Genomic DNA, 19722 nt, shown 5'->3' with positions numbered 1-19722 from the left:
ACCTGAGACAAAGAGATCTGAATTATACGAGAGCCGACCAGAGGAAACACAAATTATGTAATCAAGTGTCCCACATTTGGGGAAATCGTAGGAGCAGCACACCCAGAGTGCATTGGGTGAGCCTTGCCCTGGGAGAAGCACCTTCCTGATCATAGTATCTCACCTGGCAGGTAAGTAGGAGTTGGGCTAGAGCTGGGGAGGGTCGCTGTTCGGGCACCCCCCTGTCAAGTGAAGGAGATCCAACTGAGGCAGCACAAGGAAACTCTCGAAAAAAGAACAAGGCTAGAGGAAGATCTGAGACAAAGAAATCTGACTTTTACCAGAGCTGACCAGAGGAAAGCACAAACACAGTCCCCCACTACCACAAATAATGCAGTCGAGTTTCCCACATTTGGGGAAATGACAGGGGTCAGCATACCCAGAATGCAATGAATGAACCTCACCCTGGGAGAACAATCTTCATGACAATGGTATCTCCTATGCAAAATAAGTATGATTTGGGATAGGGCTGGGGAGGGCCGCTGCTCAGGCACATCTCTGTCAAGTAAAGGAGATTCAACTGAGGCAGCACAAGGGAACTCTCATCTGGGGACAACAACTGCAGGGAGAACACATATTTTCAGATGAACATGGGAGAGCAGAAGGCTGCCTAATACTGAAGCACCCCCAAACAACAAACCAAATGCAACAACTAGTACAAGCATTCCTGGGAAAAGGTCTGCAGAAGACGGATTTGCATACGGTGATGTCATCCAAGCAGTGGGCCAAAGTTGGCTGGAACCCTCATCTGCATATGAAAAGAGAAAAGGGGTATGCAGGGCATGGCGGCCTTTTGCGGCGCTTGGATGACCCTTAGTTCGCATTAAACACCTCCACCCTCCGTCGGTGTGGGGCTCATGTTGGCTATGCCCCAGCCCCTGAAGCATTCAAGCTGATTTCTTGCAGCAGCTGGGCACTGTAACAGCTCCAGAGCTGCTCTGTAAGGCAAGTAAAAGGGTGTTGGCCCTGCAGCACTACCTGTAGTTTGCATTGTGCGTTGGAAGGCACAAAGTAAGCAGACAGGAGAAGTCAGGAGAGTGCACAAGGGCAAGGGCAGGGGCTCAAGAAAAGAGAAGTGGAAACAGACAGCAAACTAGGCTGGAGAGAGACCTGAGACAAAGAGATCTGAATTATACGAGTAGCCGACCAGAGGAAACACAAATTATGTAGTCAAGTGTCCCACATTTGGGGAAATCGTAGGAGCAGCACACCCAGAGTGCAATGGGTGAGCCTTGCCCTGGGAGAAGCACCTTCCTGATCATAGTATCTCACCTGGCAGGTAAGTAGGAGTTGGGCTAGAGCTGGGGAGGGTCGCTGCTCGGGCACCCCCCTGTCAAGTGAAGGAAATCCAACTGAGGCAGCACAAGGAAACTCTCAAAAAAAGAACAAGGCTAGAGGAAGATCTGAGACAAAGAAATCTGACTTTTACCAGAGCTGACCAGAGGAAAGCACAAACACAGTCCCCCACTACCACAAATAATGCAGTCGAGTTTCCCACATTTGGGGAAATCACAGGGGTCAGCATACCCAGAATGCAATGAATGAACCTCACCCTGGAAGAACAATCTTCATGACCATGGTATCTCCTATGCAAAATAAGTATGATTTGGGATAGGGCTGGGGAGGGCCGCTGCTCAGGCACATCTCTGTCAAGTAAAGGAGATTCAACTGAGGCAGCACAAGAGAACTCTCATCTGGGGACAACAACTGCAGGGAGAACACATATTTTCAGATGAACATGGGAGAGCAGAAGGCTGCCTAATACTGAAGCACCCCAAACAACAAACCAAATGCAACAACTAGTACAAGCATTCCTGGGGGAAGGTCTGCAGAAGACGTATTTGCATACGGTGATGTCATCCAAGCAGTGGGCCAAAGTTGGCTGGAACCCTCATCTGCATATGAAAAGAGAAAAGGGGTATGCAGGGCATGGCGGCCTTTTGCGGCGCTTGGATGACCCTTAGTTCGCATTAAACACCTCCACCCTCCGTCGGTGTGGGGCTCATGTTGGCTATGCCCCAGCCCCTGAAGCATTCAAGCTGATTTCTTGCAGCAGCTGGGCACTGTAACAGCTCCAGAGCTGCTCTGAAAGGCAAGTAAAAGGGTGTGGGCCCTGCAGCACTACCTGTAGTTTGCATTGTGCGTTGGAAGGCACAAAGTAAGCAGACAGGAGAAGTCAGGAGAGTGCACAAGGGCATAGAAGGCAGCGGCTCAAGAAAAGAGAAGTGGAAACAGACAGCAAACTAGGCTGGAGAGAGACCTGAGACAAAGAGATCTGAATTATACGAGAGCCGACCAGGGGAAACACAAATTATGTAGTCAAGTTTCCCACATTTGGGGAAATCGCAGGAGCAGCACACCCAGAGTGCAATGGGTGAGCCTTGCCCTGGGAGAAGCACCTTCATGATCATAGTATCTCACCTGGCAGTTATGTAGGAGTTGGGCTAGAGCTGGGGAGGGTCGCTGCTCGGGTACCCCCCTGTCAAGTGAAGGAGATCAAACTGAGGCAGCACAATGGAACTCTCGAAAGAAGAACAAGGCTAGAGGAAGATCTGAGACAAAGAAATCTGACTTTTACCAGAGCTGACCAGAGGAAAACACAAACACAGTCCCCCACTACCACAAATAATGCAGTTGAGTTTCCCACATTTGGGGAAATCACAGGGGTCAGCATACCCAGAATGCAATGAATGAACCTCACCCTGGGAGAACAATCTTTATGACCATGGTATCTCCTATGCAAAATAAGTATGATTTGGGATAGGGCTGGGGAGGGCCGCTGCTCAGGCACATCTCTGTCAAGTAAAGGAGATTCAACTGAGGCAGCACAAGGGAACTCTCATCTGGGGACAACAACTGCCGGGAGAACACATATTTTCAGATGAACATGGGAGGGCAGAAGGCTGCCTAATACTGAAGCACCCCCAAACAACAAACCAAATGCAACAACTAGTACAAGCATTCCTGGGGGAAGGTCTGCAGAAGACGGATTTGCATACAGTGATGTCATCCAAGCAGTGGGCCAAAGTTGGCTGGAACCCTCATCTGCATATGAAAAGAGAAAAGGGGTATGCAGGGCATGGCGGCCTTTTGCGGCGCTTGGATGACCCTTAGTTCGCATTAAACACCCCCACCCTACTTCGGTGTGGGGCTCATGTTGGCCATGCCCCAGCCCCTGAAGCATTCAAGCTGATTTCTTGCAGCAGCTTGGCACTGTAACAGCTCCAGAGCTGCTCTGTAAGGCAAGTAAATGGGTGTGGGCCCTGCAGCACTACCTGTAGTTTGCATTGTGCATCGGAAGGCACAAAGTAAGCAGACAGGAGGAGAAGTCAGGATAGTGCACAAGGGTATAGAAGGGAGGGGCTCAAGAAAAAAGAAGTGGAAACAGACAGCAAACTAGGCTGGAGAGAGACCTGAGACAAAGAGATCTGAATTATATGAGAGCCGACTAGGGGAAACACAAATTATGCAATCAAGTTTCCCATATTTGGGGAAATCGCAGGGGCAGCACACCCAGAGTGCAATGGGTGAGCCTTGCCCTGGGAGAAGCAACTTCATGATCATAGTATCTCACCTGGCAGGTAAGTAGGAGTTGGGCTAGAGCTGGGGAGGGTCGCTGCTCGGGCACCCCCCTGTCAAGTGAAGGAGATCCAACTGAGGCAGCACAAGGGAACTCTTGAAAGAAGAACAAGGCTAGAGGAAGATCTGAGACAAAGAAATCTGACTTTTACCAGAGCTGACCAGAGGAAAGCACAAACACAGTCCCCCACTACCACAAATAATGCAGTTGAGTTTCCCACATTTGGGGAAATCACAGAGGTCAGCATACCCAGAACGCAATGAATGAACCTAACCCTGGGAGAACAATCTTCATGACCATGGTATCTCCTATGCAAAATAAGTATGATTTGGGATAGGGCTGGGGAGGGCCGCTGCTCAGGCACATCTCTGTCAAGTAAAGGAGATTCAACTGAGGCAGCACAAGGGAACTCTCATCTGGGGACAACAACTGCAGGGAGAACACATATTTTCAGATGAACATGGGAGGGCAGAAGGCTGCCTAATACTGAAGCACCCCCAAACAACAAACCAAATGCAACAACTAGTGCAAGCATTTCTGGGGGAAGGCCTGCCGCAGATGGATTTGCATATGGTGATGTCATCCAAGCAGTGGGTCAAAGTTGGCTTCAACCCTCGTCTGCATATGAAAAGAGAAAAGGGGCATGCAGGGCATGGCGGCCTTTTGCTGCGCTTGGCTGACCCCTAGTTTGCATTAAACACCTCCACCCTCCGTCGGTGTGGGGCTCATGTTGGCTATGCCCCAGCCCCTGAAGCATTCAAGCTGATTTCTTGCTGCAGCTGGGCACTGTAACAGCTCCAGAGCTGCTCTGTAAGGCAAGTAAAAGGGTGTGGGCCCTGCAGCACTACCTGTAGTTTGCATTGTGCGTTGGAAGGCACAAAGTAAGCAGACAGGAGAAGTCTGGAGAGTGCACAAGGGCATAGAAGGCAGCGGCTCAAGAAAAGAGAAGTGGAAACAGACAGCAAACTAGGCTGGAGCGAGACCTGAGACAAAGAGATCTGAATTATACGAGAGCCGACCAGGGGAAACACAAATTATGCAGTCAAGTTTCCCACAGGAGTATATAGGATACGACCCAGTGGTACCTGACGACATAGATACTAACAGCTATTTAATAACATTACGCTAGAAAGTGATTATTAGCAACATATATATCTATATAAACAACCCCGCCAGGGTTGTGCCTTCAAAAATAATCACACACGGACACGCTTTTTAAACCTTTTTTTCACATCTCTTTATTCTTCTTATGCACATGTATGTTAGTTCTGTGATTTTAACCTTTATGTTTCACTGCAGTTTGGGATAATAATATTAATATTTATCCAATTTTAATACATACTTAATAAAGGTTATATTTTATGATTCATTCATTCTGTCCAGTGCGTCAACAGTGCAGATTTCTTCTTGTTTTTTCTCCCAAATTCTATAACAATGACAGTAAATGTTGTTTCTTTTCAAACAGAACTTTCTTGACCATGCTTCTTGCTTGAAAGATCTGGGAGCACATGGAAAACAGTACAAACCATGCAGTATCACAAGAGCCTTTATTTGATATTTCATGAAGATAGAGCAGAATTGAGGACATGTCAACTATTTCTGCCGAAGGTGGTTCATCTTTCCACATGGTGCCTTTGGCCACTGACACCTTCGTTGAGTCAAAGTCTCTGGCTGTGGTCAGAACTTTGAAAATTTATGTCACCAGAACGGTTCAGATTAGGAAAACAGAGGCTCTGTTTGTCCTGTATGCTCCCAACAGGATTGGGTGTCCTGCTTCCATGTAGACAATTATGCGCTGGATCTGTGGTAAGATTCAGCATGCTCATTCCACGGCAGGATTGCCGTTACTGAATTAGGTGAAGACCCATTCTACTAGAAAGGTGGGTTCATCCTGGGCAGCTGGTCGGGGAGTCTCGGCATTGCAACTTTGCCGAGCAGCTATTTAGTAAACACTTTTGCTAAGTTTTACAAGTTTTAGAGTAAAGGAGATTCAACTGAGGCAGCACAAGGGAACTCTCATCTGGGGACAACAACTGCAGTGAGAACACATATTTTCAGATGAACATGGGAGGGCAGAAGGCTGCCTAATACTGAAGCACCCCCAAACAACAAACCAAATGCAACAACTAGTACAAGCATTCCTGGGGGAAGGTCTGCAGAAGACGGATATGCATATAGTGATGTCATCCAAGCAGTGGGCCAAAGTTGGCTGGAACCCTCATCTGCATATGAAAAGAGAAAAGGGGTATGCAGGGCATGGCGGCCTTTTGCGGCGCTTGGATGACCCTTAGTTCGCATTAAACACCCCCACCCTCCTTCGGTGTGGGGCTCATGTTGGCCATGCCCCAGCCCCTGAAGCATTCAAGCTGATTTCTTGCAGCAGCTTGGCACTGTAACAGCTCCAGAGCTGCTCTGTAAGGCAAGTAAAAGGGTGTGGGCCCTGCAGCACTACCTGTAGTTTGCATTGTGCATTGGAAGGCACAAAGTAAGCAGACAGGAGGAGAAGTCAGGATAGTCCACAAGGGTATAGAAGGGAGGGGCTCAAGAAAAAAGAAGTGGAAACAGACAGCAAACTAGGCTGGAGAGAGACCTGAGACAAAGAGATCTGAATTATATGAGAGCCGACCAGGGGAAACACAAATTATGCAGTCAAGTTTCCCACATTTGGGGAAATCGCAGGGGCAGCACACCCAGGTGAGATACTATAATCAGGAAGGTGCTTCTCCCAGGGCAAGGCTCACCCATTGCACACTGGGTGTGCTGCTCCTACGATTTCCCCAAATGTGGGACACTTGACTGCATAATTTGTGTTTCCTCTGGTCGGCTCTCGTATAATTCAGATCTCTTTGTCTCAGGTCTCTCTCCAGCCTAGTTTGCTCTCTGTTTCCACTTCTTTTTTCTTGAGCCCCTCCCTTCTATACCCTTGTGGACTATCCTGACTTCTCCTCCCGTCTGCTTACTTTGTGCCTTCCAATGCACAATGCAAACTACAGGTAGTGCTGCAGGGCCCACACCCTTTTACTTGCCTTACAGAGCAGCTCTGGAGCTGTTACAGTGCCCAGCTGCTGCAAGAAATCAGCTTGAATGCTTCATGGGATGGGGCATGGCCAACATGAGCCCCACACCAAAGGAGGGTGGGGGTGTTTAATGCGATCTAGGGGTCATCCAAGCACCGCAAAAGGCCGCCATGCCCTGCACGCCCCTTTTCTCTTTTCATATGCAGATGAGGGTTGAAGCCAACTTTGACCCACTGCTTGGATAACATCACCATATGCAAATCCATCTGCTGCAGGCCTTCCCCCAGGAATGCTTGCACTAGTTGTTGCATTTGGTTTGTTGTTTGGGGGTGCTTCAGTATTAGGCAGCCTTCTGCCCTCCCATGTTCATCTGAAAATATGTGTTCTCCCTGCAGTTGTTGTCCCCATATGAGAGTTCCCTTGTGCTGCCTCAGTTGAATCTCCTTTACTTGACAGAGATGTGCCTGAGCAGCGGCCCTCCCCAGCCCTATCCCAAATCATACTTATTTTGCATAGGAGACACCATGGTCATGAAAATTGTTCACCCAGGGTGAGGTTCATTCATTGCATTCTGGGTATGCTGACCCCTGTGATTTACCCAAATGTGGGAAACTCGCCTGCATTATTTGTGGTAGTTGGGGACTGTGTTTGTGTTTTCCGCTGGTCAGCTCTGGTAAAAGTCAGATTTCTTTGTCTCAGATCTTCCTCTAGCCTTGTTCTTCTTTCGAGAGTTCCATTGTGCTGCCTCAGTTGGATCTCCTTCACTTGACAGGGGGGTGCCCGAGCAGCGACCCTCCCCAGCTCTAGCCCAACTCCTACTTACCTGCCAGGTGAGATACTATGATCTTGAAGGTGCTTCTCCCAGGGCAAGGCTCAACCATTGCACTCTGGGTGTGCTGCCCCTGCGATTTCCCCAAATATGGGAAACTTGACTGCATAATTTGTGTTTCCCCTGGTCGGCTCTCGTATAATTCAGATCTCTTTGTCTCAGGTCTCTCTCCAGCCTAGTTTGCTGTCTGTTTCCACTTCTCTTTTCTTGAGCCGCTCCCTTCTATGCCCTTGCGCACTATCCTGACTTCTCCCGTCTGCTTACTTTGTGCCTTCCAACGCACAATGCAAACTACAGGTAGTGCTGCAGGGCCCACACCCTTTTATTTGCCTTACAGAGCAGCTCTGGAGCTGTTACAGTGCCCAGCTGCTGCAAGAAATCAGCTTGAATGCTTCAGGGGCTGGGGCATAGCCAACATGAGCCCCACACCGAAGGAGGGTGGAGGTGTTTAATGCGAACTAGGGGTCATCCAAGCGCCGCAAAAGGCCGCCATGCCCTGCATAACCCTTTTCTCTTTTCATATGCAGATGAGGGTTCCAGCCAACTTTGGCCCACTGCTTGGATGACATCACCGTATGCAAATTCGTCTCCTGCAGACCTTCCCCCAGGAATGCTTGTACTAGTTATTGCATATGGTTTGATATTTGATGGTGCTTCAGTATTAGGCAGCCTTCCGCCCTCCCATGTTCATCTGAAAAAATGTGGTCTCCCTGCAGTTGTTGTCCCCAGACGAGAGTTCCCTTGTGCTTCCTCAGTTGAATCTCCTTAACTTGACGGGGGAGGGGCTTGCCCGAGCAGCCACCCTCCCCAGCCCTATCCCAACTCATACTTATTTTGCATATGAGATCTCTATATCATGAAGATTGTTATCACAGGGTGAAGTTCATCCATTATATTTTAAAATAGGAAGGTTCAAATTACATATTTGAATTGCATCTATGTGCTGGATTCAAATGTCCCCCCCCCCTTCCTTTCTCAATTGTGCCCGTCAGCAGCTATTCTAAGGTTGCTGCCAATGGGTGTGACACATTAATTTCTTCTGTGGGGTACACTGGACTCCACAAGGATTCACATTGGGGTGTAGAGTAGGATCTTGATCTGAGGCACCAACCGGCTCAAAGCTTTTGACTGTTCCCAAGATGCTCAGCGCATTCTCCTCTATAACCCCGCTTCCATGAACAGGGAGCTCAGTTTGTAGTTGGTGCCTTCAGTAGCAGGCCACTTAACAGGGGCCTGCCTCAGGCAGCCTATTCTTAGCTATTAATTTTGACAAGAAAATAAGAACTTTTTTTATGAGAATCTACAAGGGCTGCAGCAGGCTAGGTCTAATAGACATCTTTACTGCAGCTTCATCACTCCCAGCGGCGCTGTATACTCCCGTGCCCTGGTTGCTGGGTCACTGCAGCGGAGGCTCCGGTTTCTTCCTAAGGTCAGTCACACACGCACCGCCCTTCCGGATCACGAGGCCGCTGATGAAGGGGAGCGTGGCCGTAGGGGGTGGACCGTGTGCGCACTGGCGTGGACACTGATTACTGGGCAGCCGCTCCACGAGCCACCAGGTACAGTTAAGGAGCACAGGTCTGGGGTTTTTTCTCCCATATTAAACCAATTTTGTACTGCCCGCAGCGCATTGTGATAGGTAATAGGGCCTGATTCAGGTTGGATTGCAATCACAGTAAGCGATCCTACTGCAAAAATTGCTAAGAGCATACGCATGTGCCTGCATTTTCTGCGGCACCCCGCAGAGAATGCGATCGCCTCTGCCTGTCAATCGGGGCAGGGGGGGAGAGGGGGGTCAGCAACACTCCATTTCCAAGTCAGGGATGGAGCGGTGCGGGGGCAAGGCTTCAAAATGGGGTCTGCAACGGAGGAGACACAGGGGGCGTGGTCACAGCGGCTGTATGACATCACATTCAGCCGCTGTGATCACAAAAATGGTGGCGGCTTCCTGCGCGCACATACAGTCTGCACCAGCAGGAGGCTACACCATTTTTTATGATCACGCTGAACTGCAGTGCGACTGCAATTACAGATTGGTCAAGAAGGGAGGCGTCATGCTGGGTGGCCATGTCCTGTCACTGTGCAGGAGCCAGCACCGCTCACACACTAGTCCCCGGGTGCAGCCCCCAACCCCCGGGACACCCGGAGCAACAAAATGTAGATTCAGGCCACCAGGCCACGCCCCTACCTATGAAACCATGCCTCCTTTTTACCATTGCGCTGCTTATCTGCGCGCACTGCATTACAATCTCCTTCGCCACCTCTCTGGGTGTCACCAGTGATAGTGACACCTCTGCCATGCTTGTAGCAGCTGGTCCTAAGATCTACGCCTCAAGCCCTGAGTGTTTGCCCTTGTGACTTGTTGATCATCATAGCGAAGCAGATGCTTACAGAAAACTGCAGGGGCTTAGATTGAAAATAAAAAAATATATGGGTATAAGGTAGAGAGGAGCGGGTTCGGTTCTCCGAGAACCGAATTCCCCACGAACTCCACGTGGTTTACACTGGTCCGAGGCAGGCTCGGTTGTTCCCGCCTGACTCGGAAAACCTGAACAAGGGAAAATGTCATCATCCCGCTGTCGGATTCTCGCGAGATTCGGATTTCATATAAAGAGCTGCGCGTTGCCGCCATTTTTACTCGTGCATTGAAGAGGGAGCGGAGAGGACGTGGCTATGTTCTCTCAGTGGAAATCTCAATATCAGTGCTCAGTATCAGTGGTTACTTATTGCTGCTCAGTAATACTAGTAGTGTGTCTCTCCTGCTCAGTGTCAGTTCTCAGTAGTATCCTCATCAGTGCTCAGTATCACTGCTCATTGTCTTGTGCTGCATTGTGGTGCTCAGCATACTACAGTACATTACTAATAGTCCAGTGCTGCATCTTGCTGCTCAGTGTCAGTTCTAGTATCCTCATCAGTGCTCACTTTCACTGCTCATTACATTGTGGTGTTCTGTATACTACAGTAACATAGTAATATAGTAACATATAGTAATATAGTTTTTGAGGTTGAAAAGAGGCAAATTGCCCATCGTGTTCAACCTGTTTTAAGTTGTGATGATTCTACATACTTGCTGAATAATGTTTTATGACTAGTTAACTACTACAACTCATGTTACCCCCGGATTAACCATGTTGATATTTTAAGTATTATAACCTTGGATAGCTTTTTCATTCAGAAATGTATCCATTCCTTTTTTAAATCCAATTACAGAGTCCGCCATTACCACCTTCCCTGGCAGGGAATTCCACATCCTGATTGCCCTAACAGTGAAGATCATAGTATCTCACCTGGCAGGTAAGTAGGAGTTGGGCTAGAGCTGTGGAGGATTGCTGCTTGGGCACCCCCTGTCAAGTGAAGGAGATCCAACTGAGGCAGCACAAGGGAACTCTCGAAAGAAGAACAAGGCTAGAGGAAGATCTGAGACAAAGAAATCTGACTTTTACCAGAGCTGACCAGAGGAAAGCACAAACACAGTCCCCCACTACCACAAATAATGCAGTCGAGTTTCCCACATTTGGGGAAATCACAGGGGTCAGCATACCCAGAATGCAATGAATGAACCTCACCCTGGGAGAACAATCTTCATGACCAAGGTATCTCCTATGCAAAATAAGTATGATTTGGGATAGGGCTGGGGAGGGCCGCTGCTCAGGCACATCTCTGTCAAGTAAAGGAGATTCAACTGAGGCAGCACAAGGGAACTCTCATCTGGGGACAACAACTGCAGGGAGAACACATATTTTCAGATGAACATGGGAGGGCAGAAGGCTGCCTAAAACTGAAGCACCCCCAAACAACGAACCAAATGCAACTACTAGTGCAAGCATTCCTGGGGGAAGGCCTGCAGCAGATGGATTTGCATATGGTGATGTCATCCAAGCAGTGGGTCAAAGTTGGCTTCAACCCTCGTCTGCATATGAAAAGAAAAAAGGGGTGTGCAGGGCATGGCGGCCTTTTGCGGCGCTTGGATGACCCCTAGTTCGCATTAAACACCTCCACCCTCCTTCGGTGTGGGGCTCATGTTGGCTATGCCCCAGCCCCTGAAGCATTCAAGCTGATTTCTTGCAGCAGCTGGGCACTGTAACAGCTCCAGAGCTGCTCTGTAAAGCAAGTAAAAGGGTGTGGGCCCTGCAGCACTACCTGTAGTTTGCATTGTGCGTTGGAAGGCACAAAGTAAGCAGATGGGAGAAGTCAGGATAGTGCACAAGGGTATAGAAGGGAGGGGCTCAAGAAAAAAGAAGTGGAAACAGACAGCAAACTAGGCTGGAGAGAGACCTGAGACAAAGAGATCTGAATTATATGAGAGCCGACCAGGGGAAACACAAATTATGCAGTCAAGTTTCCCACATTTGGGGAAATCGCAGGGGCAGCACACCCAGAGTGCAATGGGTGAGCCTTGCCCTGGGAGAAGCATCTTCATGATCATAGTATCTCACCTGGCAGGTAAGTAGGAGTTGGGCTAGAGCTGGGGAGGGTCGCTGCTCGGGCACCCCCCTGTCAAGTGAAGGAGATCCAACTGAGGCAGCACAAGGGAACTCTCGAAAGAAGAACAAGGCTAGAGGAAGATCTGAGACAAAGAAATCTGACTTTTACCAGAGCTGACCAGAGGAAAGCACAAACACAGTCCCCCACTACCACAAATAATGCAGTTGAGTTTCCCACATTTGGGGAAATCACAGGGGTCAGCATACCCAGAATGCAATGAATGAACCTAACCCTGGGAGAACAATCTTCATGACCATGGTATCTCCTATGCAAAATAAGTATGATTTGGGATAGGGCTGGGGAGGGCCGCTGCTCAGGCACATCTCTGTCAAGTAAAGGAGATTCAACTGAGGCAGCACAAGGGAACTCTCATCTGGGGACAACAACTGCAGGGAGAACACATATTTTCAGATGAACATGGGAGGGCAGAAGGCTGCCTAATACTGAAGCACCCCCAAACAACAAACCAAATGCAACAACTAGTGCAAGCATTCCTGGGGGAAGGCCTGCCGCAGATGGATTTGCATATGGTGATGTCATCCAAGCAGTGGGTCAAAGTTGGTTCAAACACCTTTGCAAAGTTCTATAAGTTTGATACCCTGGCTGAGGAGGACCTCCTGTTTGCTCAATCGGTGCTGCAAAGTCATCCGCACTCTCCTGCCCGTTTGGGAGCTTTGGTATAATCCCCATGGTCCTTACGGAGTCCCCAGCATCCTCTAGGACGTAAGAGAAAATAAGATTTTAAACCTACCGGTAAATCTTTTTCTCGTAGTCCGTAGAGGATGCTGGGTGCCCGTCCCAAGTGCGGTCTACTTCTGCAAGACTTGTATATAGTTATTGCTTACATAAGGGTTATATGTTAGTTTTCATCGGTCTTGGACTGATGCTATGTTGTTTTCATACTGTTAACTGGGTAGTATATCACAAGTTATACGGTGTGATTGGTGTGGCTGGTATGAATCTTGACCTTGGATTAACAAAAATCCTTTCCTCGTACTGTCCGTCTCCTCTGGGCACAGTTTCTCTAACTGAGGTATGGAGGAGGGGCATAGAGGGAGGAGCCAGTGCACACCCAGATCTAAAGTCTTTCTTAAAGTGCCCATGTCTGCTGCGGAGCCCGTCTATCCCCCATGGTCCTTACGGAGTCCCCATCATCCTCTACGGACTACGAGAAAAAAAAATTACCGGTAGGTTTAAAATGTTATTTTTTTCTCTGCAACCCACTGCTAAATTGTGCTTCCTAGCTGTTTTTTATAAAATCACTTAATTAAATCTAACTCTGATTACGTCAGAGAAGGCCAGGTACCCTACACCATAAGAGGGGGTTTGAAATTTTGACTTGTCTACTTAAAGATCACCAAAATCTGATGACAAGGTCAATTACATCCCTGGGTGGGATTGAACCACCAACCTTTTGGTTAATAGCCCATGTAAGTGCAAGAAATCCTGAAGCACTCACTCATCATGGGAAAGTACCAATGTGTTTCTTACAAAAATTCTCCAGATTATTGACTTTTTAAAGTTTTTCTAGGAAACGTTCTAGATGAATGCTTATTAGCCTTTGTCAGTATTGACTTTCGCAAGGTGTCTCTGTGGCGCAATCGGTTAGCATGTTTGGCTATTAACCAAAAGGTTGGTGGTTCAATCCCACCCAGGGATGTAATTGACCTTGTAATCAGATTTTGGTGATCTTTAAGTAGACAAGTCAAAATTTCAAAAACCCCCCTTATGGTGTAGGGTACCTGGCCTTCTCTGATGTAATCAGAGTTAGATTTGATTAAGTGATTTTATAAAAAAACAGCTAGGAAGCACAATTTAGCAGTGAGTTGCAGAGAAAAAAAATTATGCTGGCAGAAAAGTCCAATTGAGTGATTAAACAGCTCTTCATTTTCTGATTTTATGTTTATGCTAACAAATTTGCTCTCTGAAAAGTGTCCACAAAGCCAAGTCTCTGATTAACACCTTTGTAGGAATGGTTTTTCACCTATTACTGAATTAAACTTGCTTCATTGGAAAGGCATCAAAGATGCATCCTCATTTCAATGTCTACTGAAATAATACAGGTTGACACCAGGAAACGTCACTGCATCCTTGCTGCTTCCTCATGGGGAAGTCTGTTTAATGTGAAAACAAGGTGATATCTAATCAGCACACAGGTAAGGAATTAAGAAAATCTTTCTTTATGGGTGAAGATGTTTCTCACAAATTGTTGTCCCAATGCATCATTGAAATTCAAGATGGAAGATGATTTTCATATATCACTTGTACATTTTGCATTGCTCTTCTGGTGACAATGTAGTTTGTTTTTGTCAATTACCATTTCAGTAATAGGGTAAAGAAAATTAAGTGGATTTTTTAAAGAAAACAATGCTGTCAATATACTATTAAAACAAATTAAAATGATAAAAGTTATTGTACTTTAAGTAAAAATAAAAGTGCCAAAATATCAATCCCAGTTTTTGATTACTTTAATTATAAAAAAAAAAATGCACATAGCAGAGGATAGTTTCGATCAATCGACCTCTGGGTTATGGGCCCAGCATGCTTCCATTGCACTACTCTGCTGCTCATGGAAGTGTCAGAGATCCTGAAGACTAAATTGATTAAAGGCCTTAAAGTACTGGACTATAAGGAAAGACTTACTAGGCTGAATATTTATACACTAGAAAAGAGGTGCCTAAGAGGAGATATTATTAATATCTTCAAATATGTAAAGATACATAACAAAGAGTTATCAGAGGAATTATTTATTAAAAGAACACGTGGTCACTCGCTGCGACTGGAGGAAAGTTCAGAACGCAATGGAGGAAAGGTTTCTTCACTGTTAGGGCAATCAGGATGTGGAATTCCCTGCCAGGGAAGGTGGTAATGGCGGACTCTGTAATTGGATTTAAAAAAGGAATGGATACATTTCTGAATGAAAAAGCTATCCAAGGTTATAATACTTAAAATATCAACATGGTTAATCCGGGGGTAACATGAGTTATAGTAGCTAACTAGTCATAAAACATTATTCAGCAAGTATGTAGAATCATCACAACTTAAAACAGGTTGAACACGATGGGCAATTTGCCTCTATTCAACCTCAAAAACTATGTTACTATATTACTATGTTATTGTAGTATACAGAACACCACAATGCAATGAGCAGTGATAGTGAGCACTGATGAGGATACTAGAACTGACACTGAGCAGCAAGATGCAGCACTGGACTATTAGTAATGTACTGTATTATGCTGAGCAACACAATGCAGCACAAGACAATGAACAGTGATACTGAGCACTGATGAGGATACTACTGAGAACTGACACTGAGCAGGAGAGACACACTACTAGTATTACTGAGCAGCAATAAGTAACCACTGATACTGAGCACTGATATTGAGATTTCCACTGAGAGAACATAGCCACGTCCTCTCCGCTCTCTCTTCAATGCACGAGTAAAAATGGCAGCAACGCGCAGCTCTTTATATGGAATCCGAATCTCGCGAGAATCCGACAGCGGGATGATGACATTTTCCCTTGTTCAGGTTTTCCGAGTCAGGCGGGAACAACCGAGCCTGCCTCGGACCAGTGTAAACCACGTGGAGTTCGTGGGGAATTCGGTTCTCGGAGAACCGAACCCGCTCCTCTCTACCTTATACCCTATCAATTTTTTTATTTTCAATCTAAGCCCCTGCAGTTTTCTGTAAGCATCTGCTTCGCTATGATGATCAACAAGTCACAAGGGCAAACACTCAGGGTTTGAGGCGTAGATCTTAGGACCAGCATGGCAGAGGTGTCACTATCACTGGTGACACCCAGAGAGGTGGCGAGGGAGATTGTAATGCAGTGCGATGAGATAAGCAGTGCAATGGTAAAAAGGAGGCATGGTTTCATAGGTAGGGGCGTGGCCTGGTGGCCTGAATCTACATTTTGTTGCTCCGGGTGTCCCGGGGGTTGGGGGCTGCACCCGGGGACTAGTGTGTGAGCGGTGCTGGCTCCTGCAAAGTGACAGGGCATGGCCACCCAGCATGACGCCTCCCTTCTTGACCATGCTGTAATTGCAGTCGCACTGCAGTTCAGCGTGATCATAAAAAATGGTGTAGGCTCCTGCTGGTGCAGACTGTATGTGCGCGCAGGAAGCCGCCACCATTTTTGTGATCACAGCGGCTGAATGTGATGTCATACAGTCGCTGTGACCACGCCCCCTGTGTCTCCTCCGTTGCAGACCCCATTTTGAAGCCTTGCCCCCGCACCGCTCCATCCCTGACTTGGAAATGGAGTGTTGCTGACCCACCTCTCCCCCCCTTCCCCGCCCCGATTGACAGGCAGAGGCGATCACATTCTCTGCGGGGTGCCGCAGAAAATGCAGGCACATGCGTATGCTCTTAGCAATTTTTGCAGTTGGATCGCTTATTGTGATTGCAATCCAACCTGAATCAGGCCCTATTACCTATCACAATGCGCTGCGGGCAGTACAAAATTGGGTTAATATAGGAGAAAAACCCCCAGACCTGTGCTCCTTAACTGTACCTGGTGGCTAGTGGAGCGGCTGCCCAGTAATCAGTGTCCACCGCAGTGCGCACACGGCCCACCCCCTACGGCCTCGCTCCCCTTCAGCAGCGGCCTCGTGATCCAGAAGGGTGGTGTGTGTGTGACTGACCTTAGGATGAAACCGGAGCCTCCGCTGCAGTGACCCAGCAACCAGGGCACGGGAGTATACAGCGCCGCTGGGAGTGATGAAGCTGCAGTAAAGATGTCTATTAGACCTAGCCTGCTGCAGCCCTTGTAGATTCTCATAAAACAAGTTCTTCTTTTCTTGTCAAAATTAATAGCTAAGAATAGGCTGCCTGAGGCAGGCCCCTGTTAATTGGCCTGCTACTGAAGGCACCAACTACAAACTGAGCTCCCTGTTCATGGAAGCGGGGTTATAGAGGAGAATGCACTGAGCTTCTTGGGAACAGTCAAAAGCTTTGAGCCGGTTGGTGCCTCAGATCAAGATTCTACTCTACACCCCAATGTGAATCCTTGTGGAGTCCAGTGTACCCCACAGAAGAAATTAATGTGTCACACCCATTGGCAGCAACCTTAGAATAGCTGCTGACGGGCACAATTGAGAAAGGAAGGGGGGGGGGGGGGGGACATTTGAATCCAGCACATAGATGCAATTCAAATATGTAATTCGTACCTTCCTATTTTAAAATATAATGGATGAACCTCACCCTGTGAGAACAATCTTCATGATCAAGAGATCTCATATGCAAAATAAATATGAGTTGGGATAGGGCTGGGGAGGGCTGCTCGGGCAGCACCTCCCCCGTCAAGTTAAGGAGATTCAACTGAGGAAGCACAAGGGAACTCTCGTCTGGGGACAACAACTGCAGGGAGACCACATCTTTTCAGATGAACATGGGAGGGCGGAAGGCTGCCTAATACTGAAGCACCATATGCAACAACTAGTACAAGCATTCCTGGGGGAAGGTCTGCAGCAGACGGATTTGCATACGGTGATGTTATCCAAGCAGTGGGCCAAAGTTGACTGGAACCCTCATCTGCATATGAAAAGAGAAAAGGGGCATGCAGGGCATGGCGGCCTTTTGCAGTGCTTGGATGACCCCTAGTTCACATTAAACACCCCCACCCTCCTTTGGTGTGGGGCTCATGTTGGCCATGCCCCATCCCCTGAAGCATTCAAGCTGATTTCTTGCAGCAGCTGGGCACTGTAACAGCTCCAGAGCTGTTCTGTAAGGCAAGTAAAAGGGTGTGGGCCCTGCAGCACCACCTGTAGTTCGCATTGTGCGTTGGAAGGCACAAAGTAAGCAGACGGGAGGAGAAGTCAGGATAGTGCGCAAGGGCATTCTTTTCTCTTAGTCCGTAGAGGATGCTGGGGTCACATTAAGAACCATGGGGTATAGACGGGATCCGCAAGAGACATGGGCACTTTAAGACTTTCAAAGGGTGTGAACTGGCTCCTCCCTCTATGCCCCTCCTCCAGACTCCAGTTATAGGAACTGTGCCCAGGGAGACGGACATTTCGAGGAAAGGATTTATTGTTAAACTAAGGTGAGCATCTTACCAGCTCACACCTTAAACATGCCGCAGAACGTGGCATTCAACAGAACACAAGCCAACGGCATGAACAATTGCAGCAAAAAGCTGACCAGAACCATAACACAACATGTGTATAACCACAAGTAATAACTGCAGACACAGTATGGACTGGGACGGGTGCCCAGCATCCTCTACAGACTAAGAGAAAAGGATTTACCGGTAGGTATTAAAATCCTATTTTCTCATACGACCTAGAGGATGCTGGGGTCACATTAAGAACCATGGGGTTATACCAAAGCTCTTGAACGGGTGGGAGAGTGCGTACGACTCTGCAGCACCGAATGACCCAACTTAAGGTTATCATCAGCCAAGGTATCAAACTTGTAAAACTTAGCAAAAGTGTTTACTAAATAGCTGCTCGGCAAAGTTGCAATGCCGAGACTCCCCGACCAGCTGCCAAGGATGAACCCACCTTTCTAGTAGAATGGGTCTTCACCTACTTCAGTAACGGCAATCCTGCCGTGGAACGAGCATGCTGAATCTTACCACAGATCCAGCGCATAATGGTCTGCATGGAAGCAGGACACCAAATCCTGTTGGGAGCATACAGGACAAACAGAGCCTCTGTTTTCCTAATCTGAACCGTTCTGGTGACATACATTTTCAAAGTTCTGACCACAGCCAGAGACTTTGACTCAACGAAGGTGTCAGTGGCCAAAAGCACCATGTGGAAAGATGAACCACCTTCGGCAGAAATTGTTGACGTGTCCTCAATTCTGCTCTATCTTCATGAAAGATCAAATAAAGGCTCTTGTGATACTGCATGGTTTGTACTGTTTTCCATGTGCTCCCAGACCTTTAAGCAAGTAGCATGGTCAAGAAAGTTCTGTTTGAAAAGAAACAACATTTACTGTCATTGTTATGCAAATAAACTTACATTAAAGCTAACAAGAAAGCACACTCGTTCTGTCTTTAAACTGATAAAAGAAACCCCAATAATATGGGGCATGCAAAAATTGAGATAAAACTCAGTTTTGCTCCTCTCCACGGAAATCTTTAATAAAAGGCGAAATATTTGTTAGTTCTGAAGAGAAACCAGAGCATGACCAAGATTCCACCTGTCGCCTGAGTGCCATGCCAGCAGTTCTCATTCAGCTGAAAGTGAGCACCCAATTTGAAAGAAAGAAAGCAGATTTCTCACCAGGCTTCCCCTTGCTATAAACATGGTTTGTACTCTTTTCCATGTGCTCCCAGATCTTTCAAGCAATTAGTGTGGTCAAGAAAGTTCTGTTTGAAAAGAAACAAACATTTACTGTCATTTCTATGCAAATGAGCTTACATTAAAGCACACTCGTTCTATCTTTAAACCGATAAAATAAAACCCCAATAAGATGGGGCATGCAAAAATTGAGATAAAACTCAGTTTTGCTCCTCTCCACGGAAATCTTTAGTAAAAGGCGAAAGATTTGTTCGTTCTGAAGAGAAACCAGAACATGACCAAGATTCCACCTGTCGCCTGAGTGCCATGCCAGCAGTCCTCATTCAGCTCAAAGTGAGCACCCAATTTGAAAGAAAGAAAGCAGATTTCTCACCAGGCTTCCCCTTGCTATAAACATGGTTTGTACTCTTTTCCATGTGCTCCCAGATCTTTCAAGCAATTAGTATAGTCAAGAAAGTTCTGTTTGAAAAGAAACAAACATTTACTGTCATTTCTATGCAAATGAGCTTACATTAAAGCA

At 47.2% G+C, this 19722-nt stretch overlaps 14 non-coding genes and 2 pseudogenes across 14 annotated transcripts; 3 read left to right on the top strand and 13 right to left on the bottom strand.

Moving 5' to 3' along the window:
- Window positions 1-15: 15 nt before the first annotated feature.
- On the bottom strand, window positions 16-178 carry LOC134995899 (U1 spliceosomal RNA). Its single transcript, XR_010198621.1, has one exon. It is a non-coding gene; the product is annotated as a U1 spliceosomal RNA (small nuclear RNA).
- A 152-nt stretch (window positions 179-330) lies between these two features.
- Window positions 331-494, bottom strand: LOC134996280 (U1 spliceosomal RNA). Its single transcript, XR_010198983.1, has one exon. It is a non-coding gene; the product is annotated as a U1 spliceosomal RNA (small nuclear RNA).
- Window positions 495-1162: 668 nt separating this feature from the next.
- LOC134996536 (U1 spliceosomal RNA) lies at window positions 1163-1326 on the bottom strand. The gene has a single exon (XR_010199211.1). It is a non-coding gene; the product is annotated as a U1 spliceosomal RNA (small nuclear RNA).
- A 152-nt stretch (window positions 1327-1478) lies between these two features.
- Window positions 1479-1642, bottom strand: LOC134996161 (U1 spliceosomal RNA). The gene has a single exon (XR_010198868.1). It is a non-coding gene; the product is annotated as a U1 spliceosomal RNA (small nuclear RNA).
- A 670-nt stretch (window positions 1643-2312) lies between these two features.
- LOC134995894 (U1 spliceosomal RNA) lies at window positions 2313-2475 on the bottom strand. The gene has a single exon (XR_010198617.1). It is a non-coding gene; the product is annotated as a U1 spliceosomal RNA (small nuclear RNA).
- A 152-nt stretch (window positions 2476-2627) lies between these two features.
- LOC134996151 (U1 spliceosomal RNA) lies at window positions 2628-2791 on the bottom strand. The gene has a single exon (XR_010198857.1). It is a non-coding gene; the product is annotated as a U1 spliceosomal RNA (small nuclear RNA).
- Window positions 2792-3493: 702 nt separating this feature from the next.
- On the bottom strand, window positions 3494-3628 carry LOC134996592 (U1 spliceosomal RNA; annotated as a pseudogene).
- A 152-nt stretch (window positions 3629-3780) lies between these two features.
- Window positions 3781-3944, bottom strand: LOC134996245 (U1 spliceosomal RNA). The gene has a single exon (XR_010198950.1). It is a non-coding gene; the product is annotated as a U1 spliceosomal RNA (small nuclear RNA).
- Window positions 3945-6305: 2361 nt separating this feature from the next.
- LOC134995930 (U1 spliceosomal RNA) lies at window positions 6306-6461 on the top strand. Its single transcript, XR_010198639.1, has one exon. It is a non-coding gene; the product is annotated as a U1 spliceosomal RNA (small nuclear RNA).
- A 674-nt stretch (window positions 6462-7135) lies between these two features.
- On the top strand, window positions 7136-7299 carry LOC134996342 (U1 spliceosomal RNA). Its single transcript, XR_010199043.1, has one exon. It is a non-coding gene; the product is annotated as a U1 spliceosomal RNA (small nuclear RNA).
- Window positions 7300-7451: 152 nt separating this feature from the next.
- On the top strand, window positions 7452-7614 carry LOC134996579 (U1 spliceosomal RNA). Its single transcript, XR_010199250.1, has one exon. It is a non-coding gene; the product is annotated as a U1 spliceosomal RNA (small nuclear RNA).
- A 3304-nt stretch (window positions 7615-10918) lies between these two features.
- Window positions 10919-11082, bottom strand: LOC134996177 (U1 spliceosomal RNA). Its single transcript, XR_010198883.1, has one exon. It is a non-coding gene; the product is annotated as a U1 spliceosomal RNA (small nuclear RNA).
- A 692-nt stretch (window positions 11083-11774) lies between these two features.
- LOC134996433 (U1 spliceosomal RNA) lies at window positions 11775-11916 on the bottom strand (annotated as a pseudogene).
- A 152-nt stretch (window positions 11917-12068) lies between these two features.
- Window positions 12069-12232, bottom strand: LOC134995916 (U1 spliceosomal RNA). The gene has a single exon (XR_010198630.1). It is a non-coding gene; the product is annotated as a U1 spliceosomal RNA (small nuclear RNA).
- A 6739-nt stretch (window positions 12233-18971) lies between these two features.
- LOC134996052 (U5 spliceosomal RNA) lies at window positions 18972-19087 on the bottom strand. The gene has a single exon (XR_010198760.1). It is a non-coding gene; the product is annotated as a U5 spliceosomal RNA (small nuclear RNA).
- Window positions 19088-19362: 275 nt separating this feature from the next.
- On the bottom strand, window positions 19363-19478 carry LOC134995964 (U5 spliceosomal RNA). Its single transcript, XR_010198674.1, has one exon. It is a non-coding gene; the product is annotated as a U5 spliceosomal RNA (small nuclear RNA).
- Between the last annotated feature and the right edge of the window lie 244 nt (window positions 19479-19722).

This window comes from Pseudophryne corroboree, unplaced genomic scaffold (assembly GCF_028390025.1).
Source record: "Pseudophryne corroboree isolate aPseCor3 unplaced genomic scaffold, aPseCor3.hap2 scaffold_142, whole genome shotgun sequence".
Lineage (NCBI taxonomy): Eukaryota > Metazoa > Chordata > Amphibia > Anura > Myobatrachidae > Pseudophryne > Pseudophryne corroboree.
This window is presented reverse-complemented; position numbering and strand designations above follow the sequence as displayed.